Raw genomic sequence first — 11,045 nt, 5'->3', positions numbered from 1 at the left:
ATGGGGGACTTTTGGGAGAGCATTGGAAATGTAATTGAGGAAAATATGTAATAAAAAATATTTAAAAAAAAAAGGTTAAAATCACAATATAGCAAAGTCAGAATCTGAAAATGGACTGATAAGAAAATCGAGATACTCTGGAATAGAACTACAAAAGCTGGAGTTGGGGTGTTTAAGGCTAAATTCAGCACCTGAACATATAATGTTTGTTACTGTGGACAATCATTTTATATCTTTCTAACTGTTTCTTGATTTCTTAATAAAAATAACAAAACCTACACTTAGCATACTGAATATATATGTATATTGTTTATCACTTAGTGAATGTCATAAATGTTTATGTGCATGCCTGCATCACAATTATTATGAAAGAATATTGACATAGATAGTATATCAAAATATTTTTATAAGAAAATAAGATCCAAATATTTCTATAACCTACCAGTTGAAAATTACAATGCTAAAAACTTTACTTTGTGTGTTTTCATGATCTGCACAAACTTGACAACTCTGTATTAGAATATTGTATTTTAAGAAGAAATTTATAATAGCCCGCTCATGTTGCATTCTTTATACCAGGGAACCGGAGGAAGACCAACCAACGCAGGTGACCCCACTTCAACCTGTGAAGTTTATGCTGCTATCCTACTAGACTGTTAATAGTGAGAGAATGTTAAGCCTGAAGGGATCATACTCAGATGCAGAAAAGTTTGCAGAAATGGAGTTACAAAGAAATGTGAAACAGGGAATAAGAAAGGAAAAGACAGCCAATGGCAGTTTGCCAGAGAGCAGATAGCATATTTAATATTATATTCAAAAAAATCTTAAAAGAATCAGGAAAGTTCAGGTTCGTGGTTGTCACCAGAAAGCCTCACACCAAAAACTTGAGGAAGATTCATCAGTATATTTCATGGCCAGCCTGAGTTATATATTGAGGCTCTGTCTAAAAACAGAAAGGAAAGACTTATTTTATTCTTGGATTCTTGGAGCTTAAACGAAGTAATGTGAGACCAAAGAGACAGAAGAGGTACATAGCAGGCAGACTTAGGAAAGTTCACAAATTCCTTTGGCTTTGTGTGTTTGTGTTTCCTTTAGGGAGAGTCATTTAAATTTTTAAGCTGGTGAATGGTACAGTAAGATTTAAGTGTCTAATAGCTCACCCTGACAGTATTTGTGGAATGGGTTAACCTTGATGAGGAGCTTAGTTTGAAAGCAATGTTGGAAATAAAGACACTGGGAAGGAAACTGAAGGAAAAAGTGACATTCTAAGTGAAGTCTTAAATTCTTTTAATTCTATTTATATATATATTTTTTTACATTCCAAAGGGTATACTCCCTGTGTTCTTCATATTTGTAGGCACTGCACTGGTACCTTAATAAAATGGCAATCTTATCCCAACCAGGGGTATGTCTCAACAAAATACTGCCGCTTCAAAATGGTTTCTCCATTCTCCTCAGTTTTTCTGTTACTTATTTTAAGGTGACATTACTATCAGTCTGTTAGTATGCTGGCATTTTATCAGAGATGTACTGAGAGCAATCCCCAGTAGAGACACTTTCTTCCTAATACTAGAAAGTAAAAAATCATAAAATTATGCCCAATAAGGAAAATTGCACGACCAAAGGATGTCTAATGTTCTTTTTGAATCTCTCAATTGCATTTGCATGTGTTTGTCAAGGTTACCTAGAAACACAAGTATGCTATCTTATTTTTATGTATGTGTATCCTTGCATGTGTCATGCTTCAATGTATTCACCAGAAGACAGAAGTCCACTTCTTCTTCCTCATTTCCTAAATCTTTCCACTATTTCTTGACAGAGTGTCTTCAGAACACTGAGCCAATGTGTTAGTTACATTGAATATCCAGCATTCCTCAGGACCAACCTGTCTCTGCCCCATTGGTGCCGGATTTCCAAGCGCCCTCTGCCACACTTGGCTTTTTACATGAGTGTGTTTGAGATCAAAACTCAGATCACTGAGGTTTCTTAACAAACATTTTAGAAAATAAGCTATATGCTTCCTATTACCATGACAGTTTTAATGAAGGGTATTCATCACAAAGTGCTGATTCTTGAACTGTCTAAATAATGGAGTATATTGAACAGAGTTGAACCAATCATTTTATAGATGGTGTTTCAAAAGTATACTTCTATTTCATTATAAGCTTACTGTCAAAATTATATCTATGTGTTTCACCGTATGCCTCAATAACTTTTAAGTGTTATAGTTTTGTTAAATATTTGGTCATATTGTCCCAATAAAATCAAAACACTACAAAAATCCCAAGACTCTTTCACAATCTGAAAGGCCATGTGTCAGGATGTTTTTCTTAGGTAGAACATTTATTCATTCTAATAGGAAATGTATGGACAAAGCGATTCAGTCCAAGTCCAGGTTGGCGAAGTAACTTGACAGAGGTAGAAACAGTCATACCCATGTTCACTGTTCCTGATGAATATCCAACTATTAAATGTTTCTAAGTGCTAAAGGTACTATCAATCACTCTGCTTCTCACTAAGTTACCCAGGTGCCAGATGATGTTATTCAATGAAGTTGGACAATCATGGCTCTGTCCTTATATGGCTCACAATGTAATGTTGCATTTCCCCAAATAATTGGCAAAACAATTAAACAACTAGTGGAGAATTAAATTATTTGTTTATCACATAAACTATATTTCAAACATTGAAAACAGAATAAAAATCAAATGTGCTTAACACAAAGTCAGGATATTATAATGCCTGCTCTAATTTGATTTGCTCTCTTGAAACAGAGATTCATTTAGCATAGGCTAGTGTTGAGCTTTTTATGTAACTGAAGATGCTGTTGAAATTGAAATCCTTTGGCCCGATCTCTTGAATTCTGTGATTCAAAGCAAGTCACCTTGCACAATTTATATAGGTCTAGGGACCAGCGTTAAAGCTTTATGCAAGCTAGGGAAGTATTTTACAAACTGAGCTATATCCCCAGCTCAGAATAGTATAACACTTGGATTATTTGTTTTTTATTATTTTATGGTGAAGAAAGTACACTGCACTGAACAGTTAAAACTTTCTTTCCCCAAATGATCTTAAAATTGTTGTAAAGCACTTGTCTGCATTTGTGAAATCATTGACAAAAATATATGATTCTGTCCTTAGGGGAACTCAAAGCTAGTAGAAGGAAAACAAAGAACATGGAAGGAGATAAATCATAATAAAGAGACAAATGAAGCAAGCAGTCAAGGCAAGGATAGAGGCAAGGTACTGGTGTGGCAGAGATACAGGCTTAATTTCTGTGAGCAAGGAAGGGGTCAGATCTTTTGTTTTGTCTTTTGCTTGTTTCCTTTACATCCCCTCTGAAAATAACACAGCTACCACTCTTATAAATCCTCTCAGTTTTGTCCTCTGAATATCTTTTTTTGCCCTAGCTATTGGTAGAAAGAAAACAAAACAAACATTCACTTTTTTGTGACACTACTTTCTCAGAGCTCAACCTGCATTTCCCCAAGAAGAGTATGTGGTGATATTGTTCTGTAGAGGAATTTTAATCCAGCAACGTGTTTGCTCTAGCAAGAGATCACATCAAAAGTCCAGGTCTGTGTGATCTAGCTGGAATGCAGACAAACAACACACATATTTAATCCCTCTAGTCAGAATACAAACATCCCCTTAGTACACAATTTTCAGATAAAATTCGTTTACAGAAGGAAGCAGCCATGTTTGAAAGTGATATCTAGTTGAGGGGCACTCAAAGTGACAAATCAGAGAAAGATTTGAAAGAATCCGTCAGAGTTAGGATATATCCAACTTTTGGGAGAACAGACAGGAAAGACTAAGATCAGTGCGGGGAGAGAGAGCCAATCAGGTGAAGGGCCATTGAGCTCAGGCAATGCAGTAGAGTTCAGTTGAGTTCCATTCAGTTTAATTTGGTAGAGTTCAGTGTGTACAGTGGAGTTGAGTTGTTTTATTCCTGAGTTTGAACAGAGGTAGTTGAAGCCAGAGAATCAGAAGGATCCAGAAGATTAAAACAAAAAATTGCCAGAATTAGTTTGAGGCCTGGAGCCATTGGTGTGAAGCCAAGAGAAGCCAATTTGAATCAGTAAACTTGGAGAGGAGTTTGAACCAGAACACCTGAGTTGAAGCAGGCAGTCAAAGTTTAGGAAGAACTTTAAAGGATGAGCTTATTCAGCAGGCAGTCTCAAAGATGACATTTACATCAGGCAAATAAATGTTACTTTTATAGTATCCTAGTATTCAATTCCAACAGACTGACAGATGGAGGTTTACAAAGTGAATATCCTAACCATTCCTTGAGAGCATTCCCTGTCTAAACTTATCATTACTCCAAATCAGGCAAGCTCAGAAACCATACCACACCATTCATTGGGTAATTCCTCACAAATTTCAGACTTTTAGTAGTTTCTAAGTTATCAGTGAAATAATTTAAATATGGTTGATCTAAAAACACAAGTGTAGACTATTTCTTCTGTACTAGCTTAAGAACTAGATGAAAAGTTAAATGGTAAATGGTCATTTTTGAGTTCAAGAACTTTGCCTTCCTCATAGACACTATGCATTACTTAATTAATTAAAACATATTCCCAACATCAGAAGATTTAAGTTTCAGTTAAAATTCATTGAACCCATCACCTTCACTTGCTATATAAATGCAAACAGGAGAGATTAAAAAGAGGTCGAGAAGGGGAACACATGATTGCTAGTAAAAGGAGACTTGTGAGTGATATACAAAGGCCCTGCAGTAGAAACTAGATTTCCGTAGAGTTTCAAACTGTCCAAGACTGCAAACGTGAGAAAACTGAGCTAAGATGTTTGAGAATCAGTGACTCATCTGTGCATGGAAGCTTGCACATGTGACAGGTTCTAAATTTTATTTAAGAACAATGTCAAAACACTGAAGGAAATTGAGTTCACAAATTTGTGAAAACAATTCCAAAACACGAGAAAATGATTGTTTTCTTTATAGTAATCCACTCCACAGTCATTTTTGTCTTGTGAAGATTAGAATCATTCCTGTTTCCCTTTATTCTTTTTCCACATTCTCTTTCATTTTCTCCAACATAATATTTTTATTGATTTGGGAATTTCACATAATGCACCCTGATCATACTCACTTCCCAGTACTTCCAGGTCCATATCTCAACCCTTATGACCCCCGCCAAAAAAGGAAGAAAAGAAGGAAAGAAAGAAAGAAAGAAAGAAAGAAAGAAAGAAAGAAAGAAAGAAAGAAAGAAAGAAAAAAGGGAGAGAGAGAGAGAGAGAGAGAGGAAGGAAGGAAGGAAGGAAGGAAGGAAGGAAGGAAGGAAAAAGGGGGTAAAAAACCAAACAACAATGTCAACAACAAAAACCCAAACAATCAAACATAAACAAAACAAAATAACAAAAAAATGAGAAGCCCAATTTATATTCTCTTATACTCACTGGGGCACAGTCAAATTTCAAGTGGTCAGCCCCTTAAAGGATACTGAATCCTGCCCCACACCCACTCTTACCAGAAGCCATCAATTGTGGAGAGCCACATTTCAGGATCCTTATCACAATTCCTAAGAGTTCTCTTCTCTGGCCTCCTGTCTAAGCTGTTTCATTGAGGATAGGGAGGGTACTGGTTGTCACAGATTCCCTGTTTAATTCTCTTTTTCATCTGCGAGTCTACAGTTATCGACAAAAGTAGCTCCTTTGCTTTTCACAGTCATCAGGAGCAAGGATCATTGATGCCCACATGGTTTCAGCAGGAACAAGGATCATTGATGTGGACAGGGTTTTCTGCTGATGACCATGAACATCCACATGACCTCTGTTACCAAAATGGGCCACAGACCTCACCATGGTCCTTGGTGACAGTATAGACAAAGGACATAATATGCGAGTAGGACCACATATCCCAACCTGGCACCCAGCAGCAGCCTGGATGACAAACATCAATATGGCCACATGATGAGCATCAACATGGCCTGAAGCATCAATACAGGCCCCGTCCAGCTACATGGCCTCTAGTGGCAGCCTTACCCACAGACTCTATAATATCTCAGACTAGGGATGTGCACCAGGCCTCTAGTGGCAGCCCAGACCAAGGACATTCTTATGCTTTGATTCTCCTGCTTTCCCAACTCTCCATTGCATATTTATTTTTACAGTGGCATTGGAAATAGCAGTGTGTCATACCACAGTCTTTTTCCTCAAACAGCTTTACACTGTTCAAGGATTCTAGTTTCTGAAGCACCATAAATACTAGACAATTGCTGAGAGTTGTCTTGGGTATCCTGTTGGTGCCCTGAGGTAGGATGCTGTTGCAGCTTGGCAGGGCCTGTGGTGGTGGTGGTGATGGTGGTGGTGGTGGTGGTGGTGGTGGTGGTGGTGGTGGTAGAGGTAGGTTCTCTAAGAGCTCCAGGCTTCGTACTTCTCCCAGCTCTCCCTGCCAGCCCACTGAATATTTTCTGGACAGGACCTTTGTGCTTATAGCTTGTGGGCAACAGCACTACCCAACACTCCCATCACGGCAAATAGCAACAGCTGCAGCTTCAGGGGCCCCAGGCTGATGGCCAGCCAGTGGGCATAGGAAAGGCCCTGTTCAGTAATGACATCTGGTTCTGCAGAACCAGCTCCAGCAACTCATAGATGGAGTAGATGTTGGCATGGATTGACTCAAAGAACTGTGCCTCAGTAGTAGTTCCTGAGTTGGTCAGCTCAGGCTTCTATGTGCATAGTTACATGGGCCTCCTATTGCCTGCTCAGGCCTCTGCTCTCTTACTTCAAAAGGAGCTATAGGCATGCAAGGAAGACTGGAAATGGGAGAGGTAGTCTTCACCAGTGAAAAGCACATCAATTGGTTGTACAATACTAAATTATCAGCCTTGAAAACAAACATATTTACAAGTAATAGTATATAAACTGAAGAGGATATGTTTAGGAATATACACACACACACATATATATATAATATTTGTTATATATATGTGTGTGTATGTATGTATATATATATATATATGCATATATATATGCATTCAATAATAGTTGGTGAATAGAAGAGACCTTGAATTTGAAGGAGACTTGGGAAGGTTACATGGGAGGGTTGGAGTGGGGAATGGAAGTGAAAAATGCAATTAAATTATAACTTTAATAAATAAATATAATCAGCAAAGAATCTACTTTAATAGTTAAAAAATTGAAGATGACATTATCCATACTTAAAATTTATGCAAGTCCTTTCAAAAGATTATTTTATGATTCATAAGTCTTCAAAGCACAGTGTATAGGTAGGTAAATGGCCGTCAGTTGAGCTACTGAATTTGCTGTGTTACCTTACACTCATTTGCTCCCTGATGGTTATCACTGGGTGATATATTGAAGGTGTCTTCCTTATCTTTTTCCTCTTGTTTTTTTCCTACTCAAGGTGATTCCTAAATATCAAAGTATGCTGCTAAAGGATGCAGCTTTGCTTTACTGCCAATTCATAGTCCCCCTTTCTGGTTTTCTTTAAAGTGACTTCAGTAAAATTATCCACAAAATACATTGAAAATTTTCAGTCTTCGTTTGATTTCATTTTAAGTATTATAAACACAAGTTTTACCACAGTTGGTGGGAAATAGAAAAGGTAATAAAGGCTGCAATCTCTACTAGTAAAGTTAGATGCTTTAAGAGACATTGGGCATGGAAGATGGGAATGATGCACACCCTTTTAATCCTAGCACTTTGGAGACAGAAGCATATGGATCTCTGTGAGTTCAAGTCCGGTCTGGTCTTCAAAGGGACTTTCAGGGCAGCTAGGATTATCCACTGAGAACTTGTCTCCACAATCATAATAATAATAGTAATAGCAATAGTAAGAGTAATAGTGATGATGATGACGATAATGATGATGAATACAACATTGATGATGATGATGATGACAATAATAACGAGGATGAGGAGGAAGAGGAATGGAAAGATATCTTAGAGGTTAAAATCACTGGGTGCTCTTCTGGATGTCCTGAGTTTTATTTTCAGCAAACACATGGTGCCTCACAACCATCGAGAGTGGGATCCAGTGCCCTATTCTGGCATGCAGACATGCATGCAGACAGAACACTCATAGACATAAAATACATAAAATACATAAAATAAATAAATCTTCAAAAAATATACCTAGAAGACAGTTTTAGAAAAAAAAGACATGTAGGGGGAAGAAAAGAAGAAGGAAAGGGTATCAACCAAGTTCTAGAGTAGTGGATCTCAGCCCATAGGTCATGACCCTTTTGGGTTTGCATAGCTGATTATAATTCATGAAAATAGCAAAATTATGGTATAAAGTAGAAAGTATTTTACAAAAGATTTTTAAACAGCACACAAGTCAGGAGATAATTATCAAGATATCTCTTGATGTGGACTAACCTATCAATTTGCTGAAATATTCCTTAACTCAATGTCTTTTGAGATTTCGGGTTAGTGAATAAGGAAAAATAAATCTTTCTAAGTGAACAGTAGTAACTTTACCAAAGACATCTATTTTATTCACTTACCTTTGAGATATCTGTACAAATGTTGAATATCATTTATTTCAAGTTCATGGAGGAGAAATCTATCTGAATCCTTCCACTAGATCAGCTCTTCATTGTGTTTGCATCTGTGCTGTGAACAGAAAACATGTTTTAACAGGCTAAGTTTTAAGTAGTAAATTCTGAGTCTAAATTTCAGATAGGAGGAAGCTCCACTTCAGAGCAGCAGTGAAAGCTAGAGCAGTGAGTCTACTAACATTAGTCTTGTGATGGCAATTTAAATCAGGACTGGCATTTCTCAGAGGCCACTGGGAGGCATGGAAAGACCACAATCAGGACTGATCTTCATGGTAACTGTGTGGGTTTTGTGATGCTGAAACCACAGTAAACAAGGACGGTAAGGTCAACAGATTACATTTATCAAATTACAAATGTGCTTTAGCACTAAAGAAAACCATCTAATCAGCACAACCTTCCTTTTCTTACCTTCTCTTAGATTCAGTTCTTTGGCACAATTGAAAAAGTGTTGACTGTCACTTGCAGCAAAGGATGCTTTCTCCTTAGCACAAAAATATACAAAGGTAAAGACGAGTTTGTTTGCATTTTCAAAAGAATACTTAAAAGTATCAAGTCTAGTTTATGCTCAAAAGTGATCATTGAATGTAATGGAAATGTGCATATGAGTATATGTACATCATAACAGAGTAATAATTTTGCACATTTATTTATAAGTATTCTTTTTTTTCTTTGTTTCATATAAAAACACTTTAGAGAGTTCTTAGAGTGTTTTCAAAAGACTATTGTACCAAGTTCCTGGAAATTGGATTTTCAGCCTAGGCATATCACAGTCTAATTGTGTAACTTTGTTGTACCATGTCATTTAATTAAAAGTGTAACTAGGTTGTGTTAGTGTTCAGTTCAGTCCTGTTTACCTGAAATTGGCCATTGAGCTCCTCAGTAAGCAAGAAGACATTCCATTTCCCACACACCAATTACCAATGCACACATTGTTCTCATGTAATGTTGGCTATAAAAAATAACAATTAAAGGCCCACAGTTGCATCTCTTGGAGGGATGGATATTTCATTCAGAGGAGCCAAATTTTTTCCATTTCATCTCCATGTATGAGATGTGGTTTTTCTTCCTTCTACTCAAGTTGTAGATCAAAGGCTCAAGGAAAGTATACCATAGATGAAATGGCCTACATCTTTGCTCTGTTTACAGTGAGATTGTATTCCAGTTGATGTAGAAGAATGAGGTACAAAAGAAAGACTGGGTGAAAGATGCTAGTAAGTGTGGAATAGCACCTCAGTGATCCATTTAAGCCCAGAGTTTTTAAATGCTATAGAATTTGCATCCTCAATGAAGCTACCAATCTAATATCTGGTATTAGCTAGTAAAAAACTGGAGTCAGTAGCATTTTTGTGAATGACTGGAGGCAGTAGCCATTGGATAGTTATTTGTGGGAATGTAGCATGAGACGTATAGCCAGGAAAAATAATTTCTTTCTTTTTTGAAATTCTAACATCTACAGAGGTATAATGATTTGCCAGACTATGCATAATTAAGTTAGTTCAGTTAGTATTCACTTCCTGTTTGCCAATCTTTTCTAGTTAGTATTTACAGTCAACTTCACACATTCTATAATCACATGAAGAAAATAAATCAGTACCAACTGAATAATTGTGTTTATCATGTGAGTAGGTGGGTGGGCATGTTTGTGAGGGGTTGTGAGGGGTTGTCTTGTTGTCTTGACTGTCAATTGATAGGAAGAGCTCATCCCACTTTGGGGTTCCATTTCCTAGCTGTGTGGTCCTGGAATATGTATTGAAAGAACAAAATCTAGCTAAGAGCATCTAGATCATCCAGAGAGCAAGCCAGCAATCAGTTCCTATGTGGATTCTGCCCAAAAATTCTTGTCTTAAGATTTTCTCCTGACTTCTATAGAAACCTGGATTGGGACTCCAATAAGTCCTTTCCTTGCCACATCACATTTGGAAAGAATGTTTTATTATAGCAACATCATAGAAACAGAACACTTAGCTTGAGAGACTCTCAGGACTCAAATGAAGGAACCTTAAATGAAATGTCCTACGGCAGGAAGAAGGAACTTATATAGTCCTCTTCCAGAAGAAAGACAGAGCATCATGTGGAAGGGTTGCCATATCATAGTTAAGACTCTGACCAGAATTGTTCCTGTCTGAAAGAAGTGCAAGAACAAAAATAGAGAAGAGCCTGAGAAAAAGGATGTGCAGTGTCAGGGACAAATTGGGATCCAGCTCAGGGAGAGGACCCAAGGCCTGACACTATTACTGATGCTATGGTGTGCTTACAAACAGTGGCCTATCATGACTGTCCTCTGAAAGGTCCATCAAGCAGTTGAAAGAGTAAGTGTATATTTACAACCAATCAATGGACAGAAGCTTGTGACCCAGTGGTTGAGTTAGGGAAAAGCTAGAAGAAGCTGAGAAGGAGGGTGACCCTACAGAAAGACCAGCAGTCACAACTAACCTGGATCCCTGGTATCTCTCAGACACTGAGCCACCAACCAGGCAGCATACACCAGATGATATG

At 37.5% G+C, this 11,045-nt stretch overlaps 1 long non-coding RNA gene across 2 annotated transcripts in view; it reads right to left on the bottom strand.

The window, feature by feature from the left end:
* Positions 1-11,045, bottom strand: part of LOC110295405 — a 49,616-nt gene that overhangs the window by 1,642 nt on the left and 36,929 nt on the right. Inside the window, exons 3-5 of one of the 2 annotated variants that reach the window (XR_002378059.1) lie at positions 8,958-9,030; positions 8,729-8,844; positions 8,496-8,604 (exon numbers count right to left, since the gene is read on the bottom strand). This is a non-coding gene — a long non-coding RNA (uncharacterized LOC110295405). The remainder of the gene's footprint in view (positions 1-8,495; positions 8,605-8,728; positions 8,845-8,957; positions 9,031-11,045) is intronic. The other variant, XR_002378060.1, reaches the window with a different exon arrangement.

The sequence above is a fragment of the Mus caroli genome, chromosome 5 (assembly GCF_900094665.2).
Source record: "Mus caroli chromosome 5, CAROLI_EIJ_v1.1, whole genome shotgun sequence".
Classification (NCBI taxonomy): domain Eukaryota; kingdom Metazoa; phylum Chordata; class Mammalia; order Rodentia; family Muridae; genus Mus; species Mus caroli.
This window is presented reverse-complemented; position numbering and strand designations above follow the sequence as displayed.